A 21,374-nucleotide genomic window follows, 5' to 3' on the forward strand; every position below is an offset into this window, starting at 1 on the left:
ATTTTTCCCGCTTCACCTTGAGACCTGCCGTCTGGAAACGGTGCAGAACGGTGCGGAGGCGGTCCTCAAACTCCTCTGGTGTGGGCCCGGCAATCAACACATCATCGAAGAAGGGGGTGACGCCAGGAATCCCTTTAAGGAGAGAGTCCATTAGATTCTGGAATATGCCTGGTGCCACACTGACCCCGAATTGCAGCCGCTTTACCCTGAACGCTCCTCTGTGCGTCACAATCGTCTGTGCCTCTGCTGTGGCCTCATCTACTGGCAGCTGTTGATATGCTTGGGCCAAGTCCAGCTTGCCAAAAATTTTCGACCCAGCCAGGGTGGCAAGGACATGGCTGACCACTGGCACTGGGTATGCGTGGGCCGTGAGGGCCTTGTTTATGGTACATTTGTAGTCTGCGCAGATGCGGACCGAACCATTAGGCTTGACGGGTGTGACGATTGGGGTTTCCCAGGGGGCATTAGGCACCGGCTCCAGCACTCCTTGCTCCACGAGTCGGTCCAATTCCTCGTCTATACGGGGTTTCAAGGCGAACGGGACCCGGCGGGCCTTGAGCCTGACCGGTCGTACTGCGGGGTCAAGCTGTAGCGCAATGGGGGGGCCCGTATACTGTCCCAATTTCCCGTCGAAAACCCCTGGAAATTCCTTGCATATGGCGTCTACGTCCACTTGTAAGGTAGTGTGGTTCACCCCGGTGACAGCTAGCCCCAGTGGTCCAAACCATGCCAATCCCAGTAAGCTAATGTAGGGGCCCTTGACCACAAGCAAGTCCAGTTGCCGCGTCCGCCCTCGGTATTGCACCCTGAAGGTCCCCACCCCCATTGTGGGGACCTTACGTTTCTGGAAGTCCCGTAGGGTGAATGGGGCCGGCCTGAGTTTGGGACCCCCAGTAGGACACAGTTTCCTTAAGGTCCTTGCCGAGATTATGGATAGAGTTGAACCCGTGTCAAGCTCCATGCGGCATGGGGCCCCCTCTATCTGTACCTCTACATAAATTTTCTCTACGTTGGGGTTGGGCAACTGGTATACCTGGCAGTCCGTGACCTCCGTCGAGTTGCCTTGGTGTGTTGGGCCCCGGGACCTGGGGCTCTTGGATTGGTCATCTGATGCCTGGTGTCGGGTGGGCTGAGCCCGACACACCCGGGCGATGTGTCCCAATTTTCTGCACTGCCTGCACTCTGCGTTGCGGAAACGGCAGGTCCTCCTCTCGTGACTCTCCCCGCAGCTTGCGCAGTTTCCTCCTTCTCGTCGAGGCAGCTGTGCTCTGTGCGCTGCTTGAGTGCGCTGCTGTACTCGGTGCACCACCTCCCTGTCGGATCCTGAGTCGTCGGTGAGGTCTTCGTGGTGGACCCTCGGTTGGGATGGCAGGCTCGGCTGTGCCTCTTGCGTCGACCTCTCGGCAGCTTCCGTTGCCAGGGCCTCCTCCAGAGCGACCTGGAACGTTAGGTCCTTCTTAGCGTAGAGGCGTCGTTGCAGCTTCTCATCCTTCAGGCCACCGACGAGGCGGTCACGAAGCATGTTCTCCAGCTCTGAGAAGTTGCAGAACCGGGCGGCTTGGCGGAGAGAAGTCACAAACCCAGTTATGGTTTCCCCAGGGGCTTGCCGCTTTGCGTAGAAGGCATTTCGACGAGCCACCACTGAGGGCTGCGGCGAAAAGTGCCCCTTCAGCTGTTCCATTATTGTTTTGTATGGAACAGTAGCGACGTCTTCAGGCGCAAGGAGAGCCCGGGCGACTTCAAACGTCTCCTCTCCGCAGACGCTGAAGAATATCGCCCTCTTCTTGGCATCTTCTTCGTCGGTGACCCCTTGGGCTTCTAGGAGGAAGGTGAAACGGGAGGCGTATGCTTCCCAGTCTCCAGATGCTGGATTGAATGGCGAGAAGCTGCTGCTGGCTGCCATTCTGAGTTCCTTGTGTCCCGGAGCTGAAGCCTGGATACACGGTGCGAGGCAGCGGTGCGGCAGGTGGCGGTGCTGCGGTGCTGTGTGTGGCAGTCAGCTCAGCGGGATCCCACCTTCGTCGCCAGTGAAATATACTCAGAGTCGCAAAGTGATTTCATGCTCTTTATTCAGCTCATAGTGGTGAGGAAGAATGAATGTCCCCTCACAGTATCTGCTTTATATACATTATTTACACAATGGGCTGCACCTGATTGGCTAATCCCGGAATTCTACTGTAAGCCAATCAGGTTGTGGATTCACTTATCTCTGGAGCCTGATTGGGTGGTTCCTGCCAACCAATCATACTGCTGCATTGTTCTAGGACCAATCAGACTGCTGCAATCTGAATCCTATTGTTCTAGGACCAATCAGACTGCTGCAATTTGGATCCTATTGAATTCAGTACATAACATCCTCCATCTCTCCTCTTTCACATCAGCCCTGCTTTATGTCTTGGGACCCTCTGCATGCCAAACACATCCTTTTCAATTGCCTCTCAGTTTCTCGTTTTCCCTCCAATCCTAAATTCAGCTCTCCACATTTCCACATCAGTTTGGAGATTTTTTTTTTTCCCCTCTTGAAAATTCACCAGCATTTTAGTGCGACTTTCTTCCAAGATACACATTTATGCAAAGTGGTTTCCCCTAATACAGGCATGTCCAATAGGTAGATTGTGATCTACCGGTAGATCACTGGATATCTGCGGTAGATCATTGGTAGATCACTGGCTCCCCACAAAGAAGCTGAACAACTGTGGCTCCCATAAAAAAAACCCTCAACATTTTACCTCCTGCCTGAAAAAACTCAAGAACTTTGACTCGAACCCCCAAAAAGGGGGTAGATCACTGCTAGTTTTTAACTCTGTGAGTAGATCACAGTCTCTTTGGAGTTGGCCACCCCTGCCCTAATAGAATGCCTTTCTGCATGTTGTTTTCACCAATATATCTATTGTTATGCACACTTTACCCTGATTGGCAGCCGTTGCTCTTATCTGGTGGCCTTTCTCGGGCCTTTGTACCTTATCCTATTAATTGGAGATGGTGGGGATTTCTCATGTCAGGCAGCCATAAATGAGTGCAAGCCAACATGTCAAACCTCACACACTCTGGTTATTTGAAAGGTCCTTGGTGCGTGGTCTCAAAACAGTTGCTCAGAAGGGAAGGTGGCCCTCAGGCTGATAAAAGCTCCCTGCCTCTTGCCTTGGCCACCTGGCAATTTCACCCTTCAAAGAATACTGGGAAGTGTAGTTTGCTAAGGGTGCAGGGAAATGTAGCTCCGTGAGGGGGAACCACAGTTCCCAAGATTCCTTTGGGGGAAGTCATTTGCTTTAAGCAGGCATCGAATGTGCTTTAAATGTATAGCTTTGCCCTGCATCTTTTTTGTGCGAAGAGGAACAGCTTGTGGGTTCAACCCCAGACAGCATTGAGCTACATAAAACCAGCATTAGCCCAGCTACAATGGAGTCCCCAGCTGCGGAGGTTCTGCTGCTAAAACTGTTCTCAGAAGTATTGGCAGCCGCCTATCCTGACAGATGTCGCTTATCTCTTATCACCTTCGCCATCCTTGTCATCACCAACGCTCCTTCACAAATGGCCAGTTCTCCTGTAATAATATCGGGTAGCATATTTATACAAATATGTGGCAAACTGATCTGATCTAGGCTTGCAGCACCTGATTGCTACAGCCTCCAGGTGTAGCACACATTAACACGTCAAAGCTCTTGAATGCTTAAGAACAACTACAGCGGGGAGCCTTTGCGATACGCCAGGGGGGGGGGGGCAAGCAGCTTATTAGCCCAGTAGGCATTGATCACACACCTGGCTGAATGGCTACACCAACATTTCAAGGTGGTGGGAGCAATGGGGAGGATATTGGGATCTGCAATAAAGGTTATGATGGTATTGCAAAACTAGAATGAGCTGGCTCTGCCTCCAGAGGCAGTTTTAAGTAAGCATGACCAGTGCAGCTGCAATGAGTGCCACAACAATGCTGTAGAATGGAGCGAGAGATGCTGAATTTTAGCATTGCACAGGGAGCCACTGAAATTTGAGAGCCCAAAGTCCACCACTGCCACCTCCCATTGGCTCTAGCTCCCCCTACTGTTGGTCTCCCTGCCTTCGGCCCTGTAGGTCCCCTTGGGCCCTGGCCATTCTTGAAAGAAGCCCTTGCTGATACCTCCCCCTTTTCCTCTTGCGTCAAGGCAGGAGGCCTGAAGCCTCCCTCTGCTCTCGCCTCAATCCATCTCTAATGATTCACGCTTGCATATTCATAGCACGCGTCACTGTGTCTTTGAGTCACAGCACGCTCTGAATGAAACTGCGCCCTTTCAGCAAGGAGATAATGTTATTCCCACCACCACCACCAAGTTGGCGTTTCTTATAATAACCACCTCTGTCAAACAGAGGTGCCACCTAAGAGCTGTTCAGTCCCAAGCTTCGAAAACAACCTTAACAGAAACAATCTCAAAAGCAGTTCAAGAGCCAAGCTTTATTGCTCGCAATCGTGTTTGAACCATGAAGATCCAAAACATGTGTTCACATGGGCAGCAAGGGGTGCTGGTTTAGCACTTGTTCTTGACTCTGTATGAAGTGTTGCCATCCTTTCTGTCTTTTAAACCTGGGGGGGCAGGAATATTGGGCTTGGGGGCTGAATACAGTCCTCCAGTCCTCTCTATCTGATCCCCAGAGCTCACCCCACGTCACCCTCCCCTTTCCAGAGCACACCACTCACTGGCCCTGCTTTCCAACTTCTTTGAATGTTTTTGCCTGGCTGGAATTTGCCCTTGAACTCTGGCAATAGCTATTTCTTGCCTGGAGAACACAGAAGGATGTGTGAATGCGTACAGAAACTAGCCTACTGTAGCAAGGGGAAACTACATTTGCTGCTCTACCTGACGGGGGTTCTTTGCTGGGCTGTCCACACACCAATCCCTCTGTGTTCACTGTTCTGTGACACTTCCCCAATGTTTCTGCATTATTGCCACCTGGAGAGGCACCCTTACACTGCAGCACAACAAAAGCGGGACACAAAAATAAACAAGCCCAGGACATTTTGGGTGTAAAAAGTTGCAGGATTTCAATTGCTGGACAGGCACTGGTTGGAAATGAAGCGGGATATCCGCTCCAAAACCTTTTGCAGGGGCAAACAGTATAGAAAGCAGGTTTGCGTCTAACTGCCTTAATACCATCATTAGCACAAATCCTCATGAATGCACAAGAAAAAGGTTGTCTGGAGGGGCCATGACACTTTCTCAAGAGAGGAGGAGCTGCTTCACCGCTTCCCCTCTAGCCTTTCCCAGCTCAAAACCACTGCCCCCTGTTCCCGATCTTCTGTTCTCCCTGAAGATTAAAAGATATAGGAAATCTGCTTTGGGGTTTTGTGTGTGTTGAAAGTAAGAATCAGCAACAACATGCACACAATTGCCTGTCAAGTGTAGTTTCAGCTTCCTTTAAGTTAAGGCTGAGCCTCTGCGACATCAGCCCGTTTGGCAGGAGACGCCACAGGGACTTTCACAGTGGAAACTGACTGGTTGAGGAAGTCCATACTCTTGAATTCAGGTTAATTAACCCTGGCAAGGAAACCTAATGGGACAGAAGCCCTTGAGAGGCTTGCCTGTCTCTCTCTCTGACCCACTCCACTGTGAAAAACTCAAGGTCACTCCTTTTTCATCTTCGGCAGGGCTGGAGAAAGAAGAAAAAATCACGCTTGCTTAAAACAGAATGTTGGTGGATTTGTCTCTCTCTCTTTTAACAGCTTTATTTCTTTATTTTCACTCAACACTCTCTCTTCTCCGCTCTTCCTCACTCTCAAGCACCCACCCCAAATCTCAGGCTCAGGTTGACTCACACCAGTATTTAAACATTTCCTCCCCTTTGGCTCTTACTCATTCATTCATTCTTATATTTCTGTCCTGCCTCTCCCACAGAGAGCTCAAGGCGGCAGGCATTGTTTCCCTCCTCCCTGCTTTTTATCATCGCAACCATCCTGTGAGTTGGGTCAAGCTGAGAGAGGCTGTGACTGGCCCAAGGTCCCCCAGTGAGCTTTGTGGCCACGTGGAGCCAAGTGCAAATCTAACACTCCAAACACTACACTGGTTTTTCCAGGTGGAATTCAAGCACATAATACTTTTGAATTATGGTGCTGGAGGAGACTCTTGAGAGTCCCATGGACTGCAAAAAGATCAAACCTCTCCATTCTTAAGGAAATTAGCCCTGAGTGCTCACTGGAAGGACAGATCCTGAAGCTGAGGCTCCAATACTTTGGCCACCTCATGACAAGACTCCCTGGAAAAGACCCTGAAAGACTGGGGGCACAAGGAGAAGGGGATGACAGAGGACAAGATGGTTGAACAGTGTTCTTGAAGCTACTAACATGAGTTTGACCAAACTGCGGGAGGCAGTGGAAGACAGGAGTGCCTGGCGTGCTCTGGTCCATGGGGTCACAAAGAGTCGGACATGACTAAACAACTAAACAATAACAGGAAATCCAGGTTTTTAAAGTGGATTTGGTGCTCTGGCAATTGTAGCACCCTGCTTGTAGTTAACGCTCAGCTGGAATGAAATATTCAACGCAGCAATAGAGAAATTAAAATAATAATTTATTTGTCAGACAAATAAATGATAGGCACAGTGGTATATGGTTACCAAAGCTCTGCCCACTCCAGCCCTGATGGCCAGCACTTATATTTCCTCAGCCCAGCCCCCTTGCTCCTCCTTTGGCTGCCTCTGTCCAATCAGCCTGGTTGAAATTCCTATTGGCTGTTTGCTAGAACCAATCATAAAAGATACACCCATTTCCTATTACCTTTTATGGGAGACAAAGAGCTATATTTCCTTCTATCCATAAATGGCAGACAAGTAGCCATATATCTTACATTTGCCTCGACAAGGCACCTTAATTACCAGATAACCTTTTGCCTCTGTTGCCCCTTTATTCCAAAACAAATGGCTAAAACAGATGGCTCATGGTATTAAATTCTGTCTAAACAGAGATCTTGGGTTCACATTCTCACACACCATCAATGAAATAAGAATCCAACATAAGAATCTAACATTTCTTACTTTCTAAATCCTTTGCATAAGCCAACAAATCTCATACATTAACATAGATAGCTTTTTAGAAGAAAAGGCCTTTTCAAAGTAAAAAAGGAACTCAGTAGAAAACAGCTTCAAAAGAAACCTCTTCAGTTTACACCCCCCTTTCCCAGCCAGCTGCTTTTCCCATTAGCTCTTGCCCTTTAACCTTAGGAAAATATGGCTAAAGTCTGATGGGAGGCACATAGTATTATTTTCTGTTAAACAATAAATCTTACTATTTACCAACTCTTAATTAGTGTTTTTGCAGCTTGATTGTATTCTGTAATATGTAGGGTCAGTATAACCTTTGCTCCCAGCCTGTAATTCCCTTTTACAACTTTGAGAAATTTGGGCCCTGTTCAGGAAGATAAACAACTGCCAAAGTACTTAGCCAGCTGCTTTTCTGCCTGGCATGAAACATACAAACTTTTGCAAATATATTTTTAAGCTCATTTTAAAATACAGGCCTTGATCAGATGCCTCATTCCCCCCTTTCAAGCTCAAGGACCTTCATCCTAAGTGTCCTTGATAGCTTGACCTCCATCATATTCCTGAGGTAAAGCTCTGTATAGGGCCATGATATGAGGTAGAGTTTCATTTGAAATCATCTTGCTAATTGTACTTCTAAAACATGAAATGATACATGGCACTATATATAAAACCATTACTACTACCGTCAAGAAAAACAAGCAAGACAATAGTATCCCTTTGAGTCCTGCAACATTAGGTAACCAATTGGTGAGCCATCCCATATTCCATCCTTCCCATATTTGTACTGGGACATGTGCTATACTCTCCATCTTTGTGGCCAACACACGGATTGCCTCACCATTATCAGAAATGTTAAAGCAACAGGCATTCCCTGTCAAGTTCAAGACTCCACATAGGCCTCCCTGCCTGGCAAGTACATAATCCATTCCCATTTTCAGCTGCAAAATGGCGGCTCTACTTTCATCCAACTGTTGTGCAATAAGTCTCAAACTCTGGGCCGTTGCATTGGTTACAAGTTCCACTACTGCTTGCAACCGAATTATTCTGTTTAGATTATAAATAGGATCCCATGCCCCTTGTATGAGCTCATCAGGATTCCAGGAGGCAGGATCATAATAGGCTATAATGCGCTCTGGTGGCCAATCATCAGTATCGCTCCAACTTTGGGTACTTCCTCCTGCTATATGCGAAATATCAGCGTTTCTTCGTGTACGCTTGGCCGAACTAGTGGGCATAATCCACATTGGTGGTAATACCCATCCCAGGAGACAAGTCCCACTCCATTTGGAAGGGAGTTGCTTGTATGCCCATTCTCCACATATCCACCACAACCATCGGGTCTGAGGTTTTTGGTACGTGGAGTGCATAAGGCGAAATATCAAAAGGGGTAAAGAGTTCGCAGTGCAGTATGTTAGATTGCCTTTTGCTGTCACAGTTATGTTCCACACCATTTTCCATGCATGAATAAAAGGAGGTGCACAGGGCAAGGTATTCCGAGTTCGATAGGTAGTACCGTTTGCCCAGGTTTGACTACTCTTAATATAATCCCAAGTATAGTGGCAATGAGAAGAGCCTACCATGGTAGAATCAGCTGCATCTAATGATTTACGTACACAGAATTGATCAGATGCCTCACAATAAATCAGATTATTATCATTTTAAAACAAAGAAACAGGCTTTCACAGGTGAGGAGACTTCTGAGACTTGATAATGGAATCTCTGCATTCCACGTCTTTAGGCTGAGGGCCAAAAAGGAATAGGGATGACCAAGCAACTGGTCAGTTCTGATGTGTCTCTGAATGATCCAATCACACCTAATGCAGACTCAGGTGATTTACTGCACCCATTTTCACCCCAATGAAAGCAGATTGCAAGGAGCAAAGACCAGAGGGGTGAATTATAGAGAGATGAGGGTGGGGAGCATCTTCTTGCACAGTCACTGCAACTTTGGCATTCTTGCAGGACGCATTAGTGATGACAAGCTTTGGTTGCATTCCCATCTAGGGTTATTGTTTGGGATGAGTGGCGTATTGTTTGCAGAGCAGCCAAAGGCAGAATAAAGCCACTTACTTTCCAAGAGGGCTTCGTTTTCCATCATGGCCAATTTTGATCCTTATAGCTTGTGATGCACCAATGTAACATTTAGCTCCGAGGCAAGAGAGGCCTGTAATGCACAAGTCTGCACCCCACATCTATGGTGTGTCTTTGTCTGAGAGTGAGAGAAAAGGGGGTCATGAATTATTGTTTTTATTTTATTTGGCAGCAATTATGCCGCTTAAACATCAATACCTCTTAGTAGTTTACACAAAACAATATAAAATATACATTAGGCATTCCAATAAAATCAGATGTGAAAATCAAGTTAACCTATTATTGTCCCGTCCCCCCTCCCAAATGCAGGAATAAAATCTACAGTTATAAAAAATATATTTAGTAAAATAAAATGACATGATGGAATGCATGTCAAAATTACCGTATTTTTCGCTCTATGACACGCACCCGACCATAACACGCACGTAGTTTTTAGAGGAGGAAAATCCATAGGCATGCCACCCGTAGGCATTCCCTCCATAACACGCACAGACATTTCCCCTTACTTTCTAGGAGGAAAAAAGTGAGTGTTATGGTGCAAAAAATACGGTATATTTCTGGGTGGGCCAAAACAAAAAGAAGGTTTTAGTAGGCACAGAAAACAATACAATGAGTGTGCTATTCCAGCTGCATGGTGAGAATATTCTCCCAAGATTCTTGTTGGAGACAACACCAAAGGGAAGTTTTTTTTATTAAATATTACTCCAGTGATATTATATGCCTTTGCGGATAAGCAAATTGTACTCAGGAAGTCCTGGAGGATGTTGGCACTGTACCAAAGACAATGCAGACTTTAAACATATTTGGTGGGATTGCAAAGTGGCTAGAAAATATTGGCAAACTATATTAGAACACATAAAAGCAATTATAGGATATGAGAGATGAATGAATCCATTATTAAATCTATTAGGGCATGTCAGGAATGATGTGGGAGAGAAACATACCGTTCTTGTGGGAAGGTGATGGTAATGGTAGAAATTTTACTTGCCAAAAGATTTGAAAGGATGAAAATAATGCCAGCCATAAATGAGTAGGCATATTATGCTTCTGAATAAAATATCTTTTTAAAGACATTTCCGGTCTAAGTTGTGTACATTGGGGAAAATATTCAGAACTTTGGCAATCTTTCATCCTATATTAGAACAGGATAAGCCAATGGAATATTTAAGGCACCAAGTCCTTATAGGGTGGTATTCAACTATGTTTTACCCAGAGTAGACCCATTTAAATTAATGGACCTGTCTTTTATGTATTTATTTCCTGCATTTATATCCCAGTTTTTTCTCTCCAAGGAGCTCAAAGTGACATAAATGGTTTTCCCGCTTCTCATTTAATCTCCACAACAACCCTGTGAGGTAGGTGAGACTGGGAGGCAGGGCCTGGCCCACGGTCACCCAGTCAGCTTCATGGCCATGTGGGGATTTGATCCCTGGTCTCCCAGGTCCCCATCTGACACCATACTGGCTCTTAGTCATGTTTATTAATTTCAGTGGGTCTACCCCGAGTAAAATGTAGCTGAATGACACCCATATCATTGAAAGGATCTCAGAAGTAGTCCAATCCCCTGTGGATGTATGTTCATGATTGAAGAACATAAGAACTGGAACTCCAGTCAGGTATGAACAGAGGAGAGGCGCAAAGACCTTCTTCCCGTGAGCACAGTGGCAGATGTGGTGGGTGCATTTCCCCATATCAATGGCACAGCTGATGGGGAGGGGGTTATGTCCACACATTTTGCAGTCCTGTTTCTTTTTCCTTCTCTTTTCAATGTGGCGGCCATTTTACCACACACCATAGCAGCCATTTTGTGTTCTGCCACACCCCCATGGCAGCCATTTTGTGACTGGCATCCTCAGCACTTTATCAGAAATCCAGATGTGCCTACAGGCCCCCAAAGGCTGGCAACCTCTGCTAACTGTTATTTCCTGTAGCTGTAAATCCCATCAGTTAACTACATGTTACGGGCGAGGCATTTGTTTGTTTGTCTGCCCTGAAAGCATCGTCAGCCCTACCATTAGGCTGAGTGGGGCAGCCGCCTCAGGTAGCAAATCCCTGGGGGCAGGAAAGTAGGGGGTCCCCCATTCCCCTCAGAGACCCCGAAGCTAACTTGTACCCTCTAAGCCAGCCTTTCTCAACCTGTGGGTCCCCAGATGTTGCTGAACTACAACACCCATCACCCCTAGCTAGCAAGGCCAGAGCTCAGGGATGATGGGAGTTGTAGTCCAACAACATCTGGGGACCCACAGGTTGAGAACCGCTGCGAGTCTAAGCTATTTGTCCATTCCTAGATGCAGCAGAAGGTGCTGTTCCTTCGCCAGAACTGAAGTGAGATTCTGCTCCCACTTGGATTTTATACATGGAAGGTGACAGCTCCATCTTGCCCTTGCCCTTAAGCAGCAAAAATGTTTGGGGCTGTCCCTGGTTTCTCTGGAAGAAGCCAGGAGGAGGAGGAATATCTTCTATGCCTGCAGAAAGACCCAGGTTCAGTCCCCTGGGATTGAAAACCCTTTCTGAAATTCCGGAAGGTTGCTGCCAGTGATTGACAACAATACTGAACTAGATCAACCAAGGGCCTTGCTCAGTGTAGGGAGGTTTCAGGTAGGGTCAGAGCTCAATGGCAGGACACCTGATTTTTATGGAGAAGGTTCAAGATTCAACCCCTGCCACCCTCAGGTGAGGATGTCCCAAGTCTGAATCCCTGAGAGACACTGTCATCGCCATGCATTTAAAGCATGCCAAGTGCACATTTGAAGCACATGACTTCACCCCAATGAATCTTAGGAACTGTAGTTTATAAAGAGGGTTGGGGGTTGTAGCCCTATGAGGGGGGAACTACAGTTCCCATGATTCTTTTGGGTGGAAGTCAGGTGCTTTAAATGTGCCTTGAATTGGCCCTATGGCATGGACCTGCCATCATCATTGACAATCCTGAGCTAAATGGACCTATGGTCTGACTCATTATAAGGCAGCTTCCAAAGAGGAACTTTCAGTTTCATGCTTCTGGGAGCCTGGGGCAAAGATTCCACTTGTCCCACAAATGAAGCACATAAGCAGGCTTGCAACCAAGTACCAAGTATGTGTTGCTAACAGAGAGAGAGAGAGAGAGAGAGAGAGAGAGAGAGAACAAAATACCTAGCAATCCTATTCTCCAACAGCAAAGAGAGCTATCTATTGATTTGCGGGAATACCAAAAATAACTTTAAACTCTCCATCCAGAGCTGTGGAAAAAAAATCTCTCATATATATATATATATATATATATATATATATATATATATATATCTCCCCATCCTATTGCTAGGAGACCGTGGTTACTGGGAGGCAGGCATTGCTAGGCGACACCGGTTGCCGTGGTGACAGCTGGGAGCCTGAGTCATCTGCAGTGCAGTCTATCTTGGGTAGGAGCTGGCCAAACGGTGACTGAGCGCCTGCTGAGAGGTTTCACACCCCCTGCTCTGTTTATGTTTGTTTCCGGCAGAGTGGGAGGAGGGAGCGGTGGAGATTTGGGCTCGGGAAGAATCAGGCTTTTTATAAAATATTCAATATGCAGAAGGACATTATATCTATTTCAATTGCTGTGGAGAGTAGGGAAGGCAACGTTTTTGTGTGTATTACCCTGAGCACTGTGGAAGTGCATTTCTACAAGTAGGATAGGAGAGAGAGAGAGAGAGAGAGAGAAAAATCCTCACATGTCATCTGGTGCATGAATGAAACATAAACCTTAGTCCTCCTAGAGGCAGATTGGCCTAAGTGTTTGGACTGTACCACTTCAAGTGGCAGGTGGGTACTTCTCACCACGGAGTGCTCCTCCACACCATAAAATGAAGAAAGAAAATTAGCACGTCAGGGGAAAAATCAGGCTCGCTCCTTGAAGTGCTGGTTTTCTACATGAAGGGGATTCCTCCCCCCCCCCACTGAGTATTTAGTGACATGTGCCCCAAAGAAACATAGGAAGCTGCCTTATCATTGGCTCGTCTGAGATCATATTAACACCATAATTTTTTTAATATTTATTTATTTATTTATTTATTTATTTATTTTTATGCAAGGATGTTTGGACTTTCCGAGTCTGGCAATGGGCCGTGAGATGTTTGGAGCTGTGGGGGCTCTCAATTTTGGAGGGATTCTGAAACATCTTCTTAAATACCACATGGAGTTGAGTCTGAAAAGGGGCTGATTTGTTGAAAAGGGTCAAAAACATCACCAAGCTGGAGTTCCCACGAGTGAAAGGAGAATATGAAGAAGAGCTGCGGAAGGGACATGGAAGAGATTTAAGGGCCTCGGATATAAGGTTGCCAGGTTAATGCGCTAGATCGATGGGATAAAAAGGACTGACAAAACCAGGGACCAGGAGGAAGGGACGCCTGCCCTGTGGAACGCCCTCCCAGCAGATGTCAAAGCAATAAACAACTATTTTACTTTTAAAGGGCATCTGAAGGCAGCCCTCTTTAGGGAAGTTTTTAATGTTTGAAGCTGTACTGTTTTTAATATTCAGTTGGAAGCCGCCCAGAGTGGCTGGGGAAACCCAGCCAGATGGGCGGGGTATAAATAATAAATTATTATTATTATTATTTCTCTTTTTATTACCAGGATTGTTTTATAAAATTGATGAATGTTAGAAAAATGTTGGAACGAAATTACTTGGCTCTAGTAAAAATGTTTAAAGAATTAGGTAAGAATATTATGGTTGTGAGAAGTCGGTAAAAATAAGATTTAAGTTTTAAGTTTTTAAGGTTCTCTATAAGATAAGATGAAAATAGATTAAGGTAACGTAATGACAGAATACTATGAAATATGGAAAGGATTTGCTGCATAATTGTTAACCAGGATACAAAAAAAGGGAGGAGGAGGAGGTCAAAGAAAGAAGGTAATGAGAGTTGAGGATTTGAGAATGATGGATTTATTTTTGTTTGTTTGCGGTGTATTTTTGTTTTTTGAATTTGTATTGTTTGATGTGGTTTGTTTTTTCTTTGTTTTTTCTATTTTCTTTTTCTGCTTTGTTTTTTCTTTGTAATTTCAAAAATTTTCAATAAATATCATATTAAAAAAATAAAAATAAATTTAAAGCACTATGATACCACTTTAAATAGTCATGGCTTCCCCCAAAGAATTTTGGGAGCTGTAGTTTGTTAATATTGCTTAGCATTATCAGGAGACCCCCCCTCCCAATCCCTTCATGGTGTTACAATTCCTAGAGTTCTCGGTGAGGAGAGATGGATAATTAAAACCAGTCTGAGAACTGTAACCTGCAAGGGGAAAGGGAATCTCCTAACAACTCTCAGCACCTTTAACAAACTAAAGCTCCCAGAATTCTTTGGGGGAAGCCCTGACTGTTTATAGTGGTATCATAGGGCTTTAAATGTATGGTGTGGATGTGGCCTTACTATTGTCTACGCTGACTGCTGCTCTTTAGGGTTTCAGGTAGGGAGTGTTCTCTGTTCACACCTGAAGAAGTGGCGTAGCGTGGGGGGTGCAGGGGGGGCCGGCCGCACCGGGCGCAACATCTGGGGGGCGCGCTCGCACTCGCAGCTTTCTGCCCCTAGGGCAGAGGGGGCGCAAATTACTTGCCCTGGGTGCTGACAACCCACGCTACGCCACTTCCTGAAGATGCCACATGGGTTGAAACTTTTCTGCAGGGGGCAGGGGTGATACATGACCCTTTCCCATTCTTTTGGGCAGTGCTTAAGAGACCTGTCTAAATATGACTCCTCTTCTGGCATTTCCTTCCTCACCTGATGTCTAAACCCATCAACTGGGTTTGGAATTTATTTGTGGACCAAGATAGTTTTCTTACTGGGATCCCTTTTTTTATCTCCCTTATCCTGCTTTGGCCAATTGGCACCGTCCAAGACAAATCACATGATGTCTTTTGTAGGTCAGCTGACTACCTGGTAAGACACCTGGTGCTCCTATAGGTTAGAATGGGTGAATTTGTCAATTCCAGATTCATCTCAGTTTGTCATTGGATAAGGTACTCTTTTGGGTAATTGTCTCCCAAGCCATTAGGGTGTTAGTTATGAGCACATAAAGTTATGAGTAGAGTAATTCCCTGGCAGTCAGTGCAGCAATGTCAAGACTGGTGACATTGGGCTGCCCCACTTACCAGCCTAGCAGCTGCATTTAGATTTCTGCCTCATCATATACCAAATGCTTGCCTGGCAGAGTCATCTGCATGAGGTCAGGATGAAATCATCAAAGGATGATCATGCAAACATGCAATCTTGATTTCCTATTGCAGAGGGTTTATTTCTGATTATTTCACATTTGAGTTGCTCACTGGTCAGCTTGGGGCAGGACTACCCAGGGACTATTTTAGAGGAAATTGCTTTGCAAAGATGTGCATATTAGTGCTCTACTTGGGGAATGCTCCCCAAACCCATGTTTTAAAACCACCTGATTGGGAGCTAGGTTTTGGGCATAGTTGGGAGACTATTTCTATGAGATGAAACAAAAGGATGGATTTGGATATGGTGAAGCAATGGCAGCTAAGCAATGGCAGTCTATATATCTGTATGCAATTTCCTTTGATATAACACATATTGTATACCATCTTCACTAATACATACATGTTCTCACACACTTTGCCCAAGTCTGTGCATTCACTCTTTTTCTTTTATTGGACACCTGGATGGAAACCTTGGTGGCAAAATTCAGAGAAATGCAAATTTCAAAATGAAGGCTGAATTTCAGATCAGACAGATTCACCTTTCAAGGCTGGATTTCTCCTGACTACCCCTCATGCATAGCTCTTGGTGGCTTCCGTTAAGTTCTGTGGGACAAAGTTTAATGGGCTACAGCAAGCTGAGAGAGCAAGACAGGCCCTGGAACACTTTGTACCCTTCATTGAGAGGATGGTGCAAGAGGACTCTTGAGCAGAAAGCAACCCTTCCTGGAAAGCTCCCTGTATAGTTTTTAGGGTTTCACCCATGTCCCTCTGCTGCTGTTGCCATGACACCTGCTCCCTTCAGCTAAAATACCCCACCAGGGTGGAGCTGGGGGGGGGAGGAGTCGCACTGCTCATAAATTAAGGACACAGCAGGGGATGGGAGGAGGAGGCAGAAGTCGTGTTTATCTGCCAAGGGACGCCATATCCTCCTTGCCACCGAATGCGAGAGTCAGTAAAAGGTTCTTTCCCCAGCTGCCACTTGGACCGGCCTGTCCCCGGGGCCTGTGAATGGCTGATGAAACCCAGGATAGGGCCTGCAGGGATGGCGGCCGCCTCTGCCTCCCCCTCCTCCTTGGTTATTTAAAAGGCAGGTCAGGTTTCTCAATCTGGCAGGCGTGCAAAATGCTAAGGGGGGGGGGCTGGCGGAGAGGAAGAGGGAGACTGCAGCTCTTAAAATAGAAACATTTCCTCCCTCCTTTCTCTCTCTAACACACACACACATTCCCTGCATATTAGCCGACCCTTTCTCTAGACAGATTTTCCCTTCCACTTTTTTCACCTACCCCCCCCCCTTGCCCGCCTTAGGTTCAAGATGGTTCCTCTTCTTCAGTGTCCTTTTATCACTCAGCGACTGGGCTGGATTAATCATTATGCTAAGTAACCTACAGAGCAGGGCTCCCACCTAATTAGGGTCCCTGCCAGGATCTGATTACAGGCATTCCAACTGTCTGCCCTTGTTTACTAGGGGACAAGTCGAGTTTTCTGGTACCTGCTCCTCTCTCTGTCTCTCTGTCTCTCTCTGTGTCTCTCTCTCTCTCTGTGTGATCTTGGGGGTCCTACACAAATATGCAAGCACATACCAGAATTCTTTAGGCTTCATTCTCTCCACCTCCCCAATCTTTTAGATCAGGGATGAGGAACCTGTGGCCTTCCAGGTGTCACTGGGCATCATGCTTGACCATTGGCTAAGCTGACTGGGGCTGATGGGAGATGCAAGTCCAGCAGCATCTGGAGGGACCATTTATAGTGCCCACCTCTATGGCAGGTGATGAATCTCTGCACTTTGACTCTAGCGCACAGGCATCTGAAGCAAGGTACACATTGCTCCTCCTCCACCACCACCCTCTATCAGTGCCTATCCCAACAGTGGATGTGCCAAGCTTTTCCAGAAAAGTGCAACCTTACGCAGGTCCATTCTGAGATAAAACATTCTGTTAAACAAGTGGGAGTCAGTGTGTGGCCATGGCTGGACAGTCTGACTACAACCTGAGAGACCAGGGTTCAAATCCCCAAGAAGCGTACTTGGTGACCTTGGGGCAGTCCCTGTCCCTGTTTCAGCCTAGCCTACCGAATAGGGCTGCTGGGATAAAACAGAGAGCAAGGGGAATATACCACCTTGAGCTCCTTGGAAGAATATGCAATACCTCAAGGACTGCCTCTCTCCATATGAACCTACCTTGACCCTGAGATCATCCTCTGAGGCCCTTCCTTATATGCATCCTCTGTAAGAGGTCTGACAACATGAGAACAGGCCTTTTCTGCAGTGGCTCCCCATTTGTGGAATGCTCTCCCCAGGGAAGCTCACCTGATACCTTCATTAGACACCTTTAGGTGCCAAGCAAAAATGTTCCTATTCAACCAGGCCTTTGACTGATTGACATCTTATACCCCTTTTAAATGTGTTTGTAGGAGGAGGTAGTGGTGTGTGTGTGATTGGTTTGTGTTTTTTCTTCTTCTTGTTTTTATCATAGTATTTTGTACTTTTATGTTGTGAATCACCCTGAGATCTGTGGATGAAGGGCAGTACAGTGGTACCTCAGGTTAAGTGCTTAATTCGTTCCGGAGGTCCGTCCTTAACCTGAAACTGTTCTTAACCTGAAGCACCACTTTAGCTAATGGGGCTTCCTGCTGCTGCCGCGCCACCGGAGCATGATTTCTGGTCTCATCCTGAAGCAAAGTTCGAAAGGAGAATGTTAGCCGCTTTGAGACTCCTTCGGGTAGTGATAAAGCGGGATATCAAATCCAAACTCTTCTTCTTCTTCTTCTTCTTCTTCTTAACCTGAAGCACTATTTCTGGGTTAGTGGAGTCTGTAACCTGAAGCATATGTAACCCGAAGCGTATGCAACCCGAGGTACCACTGTATACAAAAGTAATAAATAACAATAAAGGGAACTAAAGGGAACTAAAGCAAAAGGTTGCAGTGTGTGGAGTGTTCCTGTTCACTGTTCCAGTCAGACAACCATGGCCTCCCGTACAATACTGTTTGATTTCTTCTACCCCACCCCCCCGTCACCCCACTGCTTGACTTTTCCATTCCCCCCCCCTAGTAAATTAGCATTGTGTGCTCATTGGGTATGCTTAGCCTGCACTGAACTTTTTTCTTTTTTAGCTTCTACCCATTTTGGATTCCCCCTCCCCTAAATATTTTTTGTACTTCTGAAAACCTTATGGCTTCCTCAAGCCTGCTAAAACCTCTCTCTGGTGCATAGGGGGTGCTGTTTTGGCTACATAAGGAATGGCACTCACACCTTGAACTAGAGGGATGACGTGGGTCTTGCAACACAGTGCACAGCTCTGAGTTCCAGACACACCACCCCAAGTTGTTCATACCCAGTGAGCATGCTCAACATTCACTGGCCTGGGTCCCGTTCCCCCTGAGTTGCCCCCTCCATAATTTTTGCAATTTATGTAAAGCTCAGAGGTTTTCCCCAACCACTCTGATACATACTCTTTTTGTGTGGATTTTGGCTGTGTAATGAGACACAGAATACTGATATTAGTGTATGTGATGATACCCTTGCATTTAATACAGTGGTACCTCGGGTTAAGTACTTAATTCGTTCTGGAGGTCCATTCTTAACCTGAAACTGTTCTTAACCTGAAGCACCACTTTAGCTAATGGGGCCTCCTGCTGCTGCTGCGCCACCGGAGCACAATTTCTGTTCTTATCCTGAAGCAAAGTTCTTAACCTGTAGCACTATTTCTGGGTTAGCGGAGTCTGTAACCTGAAGCGTATGTAACCTGAAGCGTATGTAACCCGAGGTACCACTGTAATAATAAACCCAAATATTGTTAAGCAATAGAGGCTGCTTCCATTAGGGTGAATGGGGCTCTGCCTGCCAGCTTTCTCCTCCTCTGTCTCCATGTTGTCCTTGTTGAACTCAGCAGGGAGGGGAGGAGGGGGACAAAATAAGAAGGAGTTGTGTCATTGGCTCAGGCTCTGCCTGTTATTGGCTCCGGCTCCACCTACAGTTGGGCTGCCTGCCTTCTGCCCTACCAGAGGTGGCCAACATGGTGCCCTCCACATAATAATAACAACAATTTATTATTTATATGCTGCCCATCTGACTGAGTTCCCCCAGCCGCTCCGGGTGGCTTCCAACAAATTAAAACACAATACAAAACCACATGTGGTTGGACTCCGACTCGGCTCAGCCCCAGATGACCCCAATTCCCCTTGGGCAATGCCAGCATAGCCAATGATCAGGGATGCTGGACATTGCGTTCAAATAACTTGTGGAGGGCGACAGGTTCCCCAGCTTACCAGACTATTGTGCTGCTTCTGTTGTTTTGTACAGTAGGCTCTTGTGTGATAGGATTCAGTAAAATAGTTTGCTAATATGTCACCTTGTCCCCCCCCCTTTACTTTCTGTGCTGGTGGTAGTTGCCGCTGCTTTGTGGAACATCAATAACCATTCAGAAACATGCTGCTCTGTCCATGCTACGAATCTGCTCAGGGAAAATGTGGGTGGGGGAACATGGATATTCATTTTGTTCCTAATTCCCCCTCAAAAAATAAATAAATCAAAATGTGGTGATTGGGGGTGACGGAGAAATTGGATTCAGTTCGCATTTTAGGTGAACCTACCTAATTTGCCCTTTCTGGATCAGTACACAAACCTTTCATCCTTTGAAATTTGCACCTTGCTGCATTTTGCACCACGGTTCTCCAGTCAAGAAATGTGGACAAAATGCATGCACTTAGAATCATAGAATTGTAGTCAAGTTGGAAGGGACCCTGGGGGTCATCGACTCCAACCCCTTGCAATGCAGGAATGAGCAGCTGCCCCAATACGGGGACCAAACCTTCAACCTTGGAGACATCAGCACCTCGCTCTAACCAACTGAGCTTTGGGTAAAGTGTGTCTAGAAATGGATCTGTTTGGGAAAGCAGCATACCAAAAGGCATTATATAAGGAGGGATTTGCTTTGCCTTTTCTCAGATTGTAGAAATTGTGTATATTGGACAAACTAGAATACAAATATATGTATATTGGGGAAAATTCACACTACTGCTGAATTTTCATGAGGACTTTTGTTGGGTTTTTTCATTGCAAACAAATGTGGAAATGAGGAGAACTAAAATGAGAAACTGAAAGAAACTGAAATGGGCATATTTGCCCATCCCTAGTGGCAATGAATGCAGTGGGGAGGAGAGATTTGATTTGAATCTTGGAAGTTAGAAACTGTCTTGAAACACCCTGGGCCTGGCCTTCAGAGCTGCGGGCCATACCTTGGCACTGCAAGACTTAGGATCGGAATGTAAATTGGTTTAAGTCCAGGCTCAACTGGGTTGTTGATGGGGCTATAAAAAGCCTCTTGACAGCCCTATTATAAACCATACACACTAATCCCCTATCCATCATTTCATCCCTCCCTCCCTCCCGAGCTTGCAGATATAGATATATATGGTTTGCAATAGATCTCTTGCAAACCCAACCCCACTTGATCGACCTAAACTGTAAAAATAATCCAAATCAAAACAAGGTAAGGCCGTAAAGGAGGAGAGTGGGGAGCCCTTGTATTTATTCACAGCGAGCGGTTGTTGTAATCTCTTTAGGATCCAAGCCAGGAGGGGTGTGTATATCTCTCTGTGTGAGTGAGTGTGCAGAGGTGGGGGGGGGAGGGAGAGGGAGGGGGAGAGAGAGAGAGAGAGAGAGAGAGAGAGAGAGAGAGAGAGAGAGAGAGAGATGGGACTCACCGGCCTGCAGTCATGCATTATTGATAATAACAGCCGTGCCTCTTTAACTGGCTTTGCTCTACGACACTTGAGGGTGCGTGCATGAACATGCCTGCAAGCGGGTGTGTGTGCATGTGAGTGTGTGTTGAGGGAGGGAAACAGGCAGAGAGAGAGAGAGAGAGAGAGAGAGAGAGAGAGAGAGAGAGAACCAACGCCAGCATCTTTCATTCCCTGCACTCTGGATAACCATCTCTTGATTTTTGCTTGGGGGGGCGGAGAGGAGGAGAGAAAAGAAGGGGACGCCTATTTTCCCATCGCTGCCACCTCTTCTGCAGCTCCATTCATCCTGATCTGGTGGGATGCTTCTCCCCGAGTATTCCCCCCCCCCCAGGTTGTTGTTGTTAGTATTATTCTCTCTCTCCCCCCTC

The 21,374-nt window shown here is 46.3% G+C and overlaps 1 protein-coding gene across 4 annotated transcripts in view; it reads left to right on the forward strand.

Moving 5' to 3' along the window:
* The first annotated feature begins 10,604 nt into the window (after positions 1 to 10,604).
* FBXL16 (F-box and leucine rich repeat protein 16) overlaps positions 10,605 to 21,374 on the forward strand; it is a 78,199-nt gene continuing 67,429 nt past the window's right edge. The window contains exon 1 of one of the 4 annotated variants that reach the window (XM_083473765.1): positions 10,605 to 10,715. The gene's annotated coding sequence lies outside the window, so the exon portion shown is untranslated. Of the gene's footprint in view, positions 10,716 to 12,480; positions 12,538 to 20,660; positions 20,754 to 20,884; positions 21,041 to 21,374 lie in introns of those variants that run through there. The other 3 variants (XM_083473763.1, XM_083473762.1, XM_083473764.1) reach the window with 3 other exon arrangements.

This window comes from Podarcis liolepis (genome assembly GCF_965112155.1).
Source record: "Podarcis liolepis genome assembly, chromosome: 14".
Classification (NCBI taxonomy): Eukaryota; Metazoa; Chordata; class Lepidosauria; order Squamata; family Lacertidae; genus Podarcis; species Podarcis liolepis.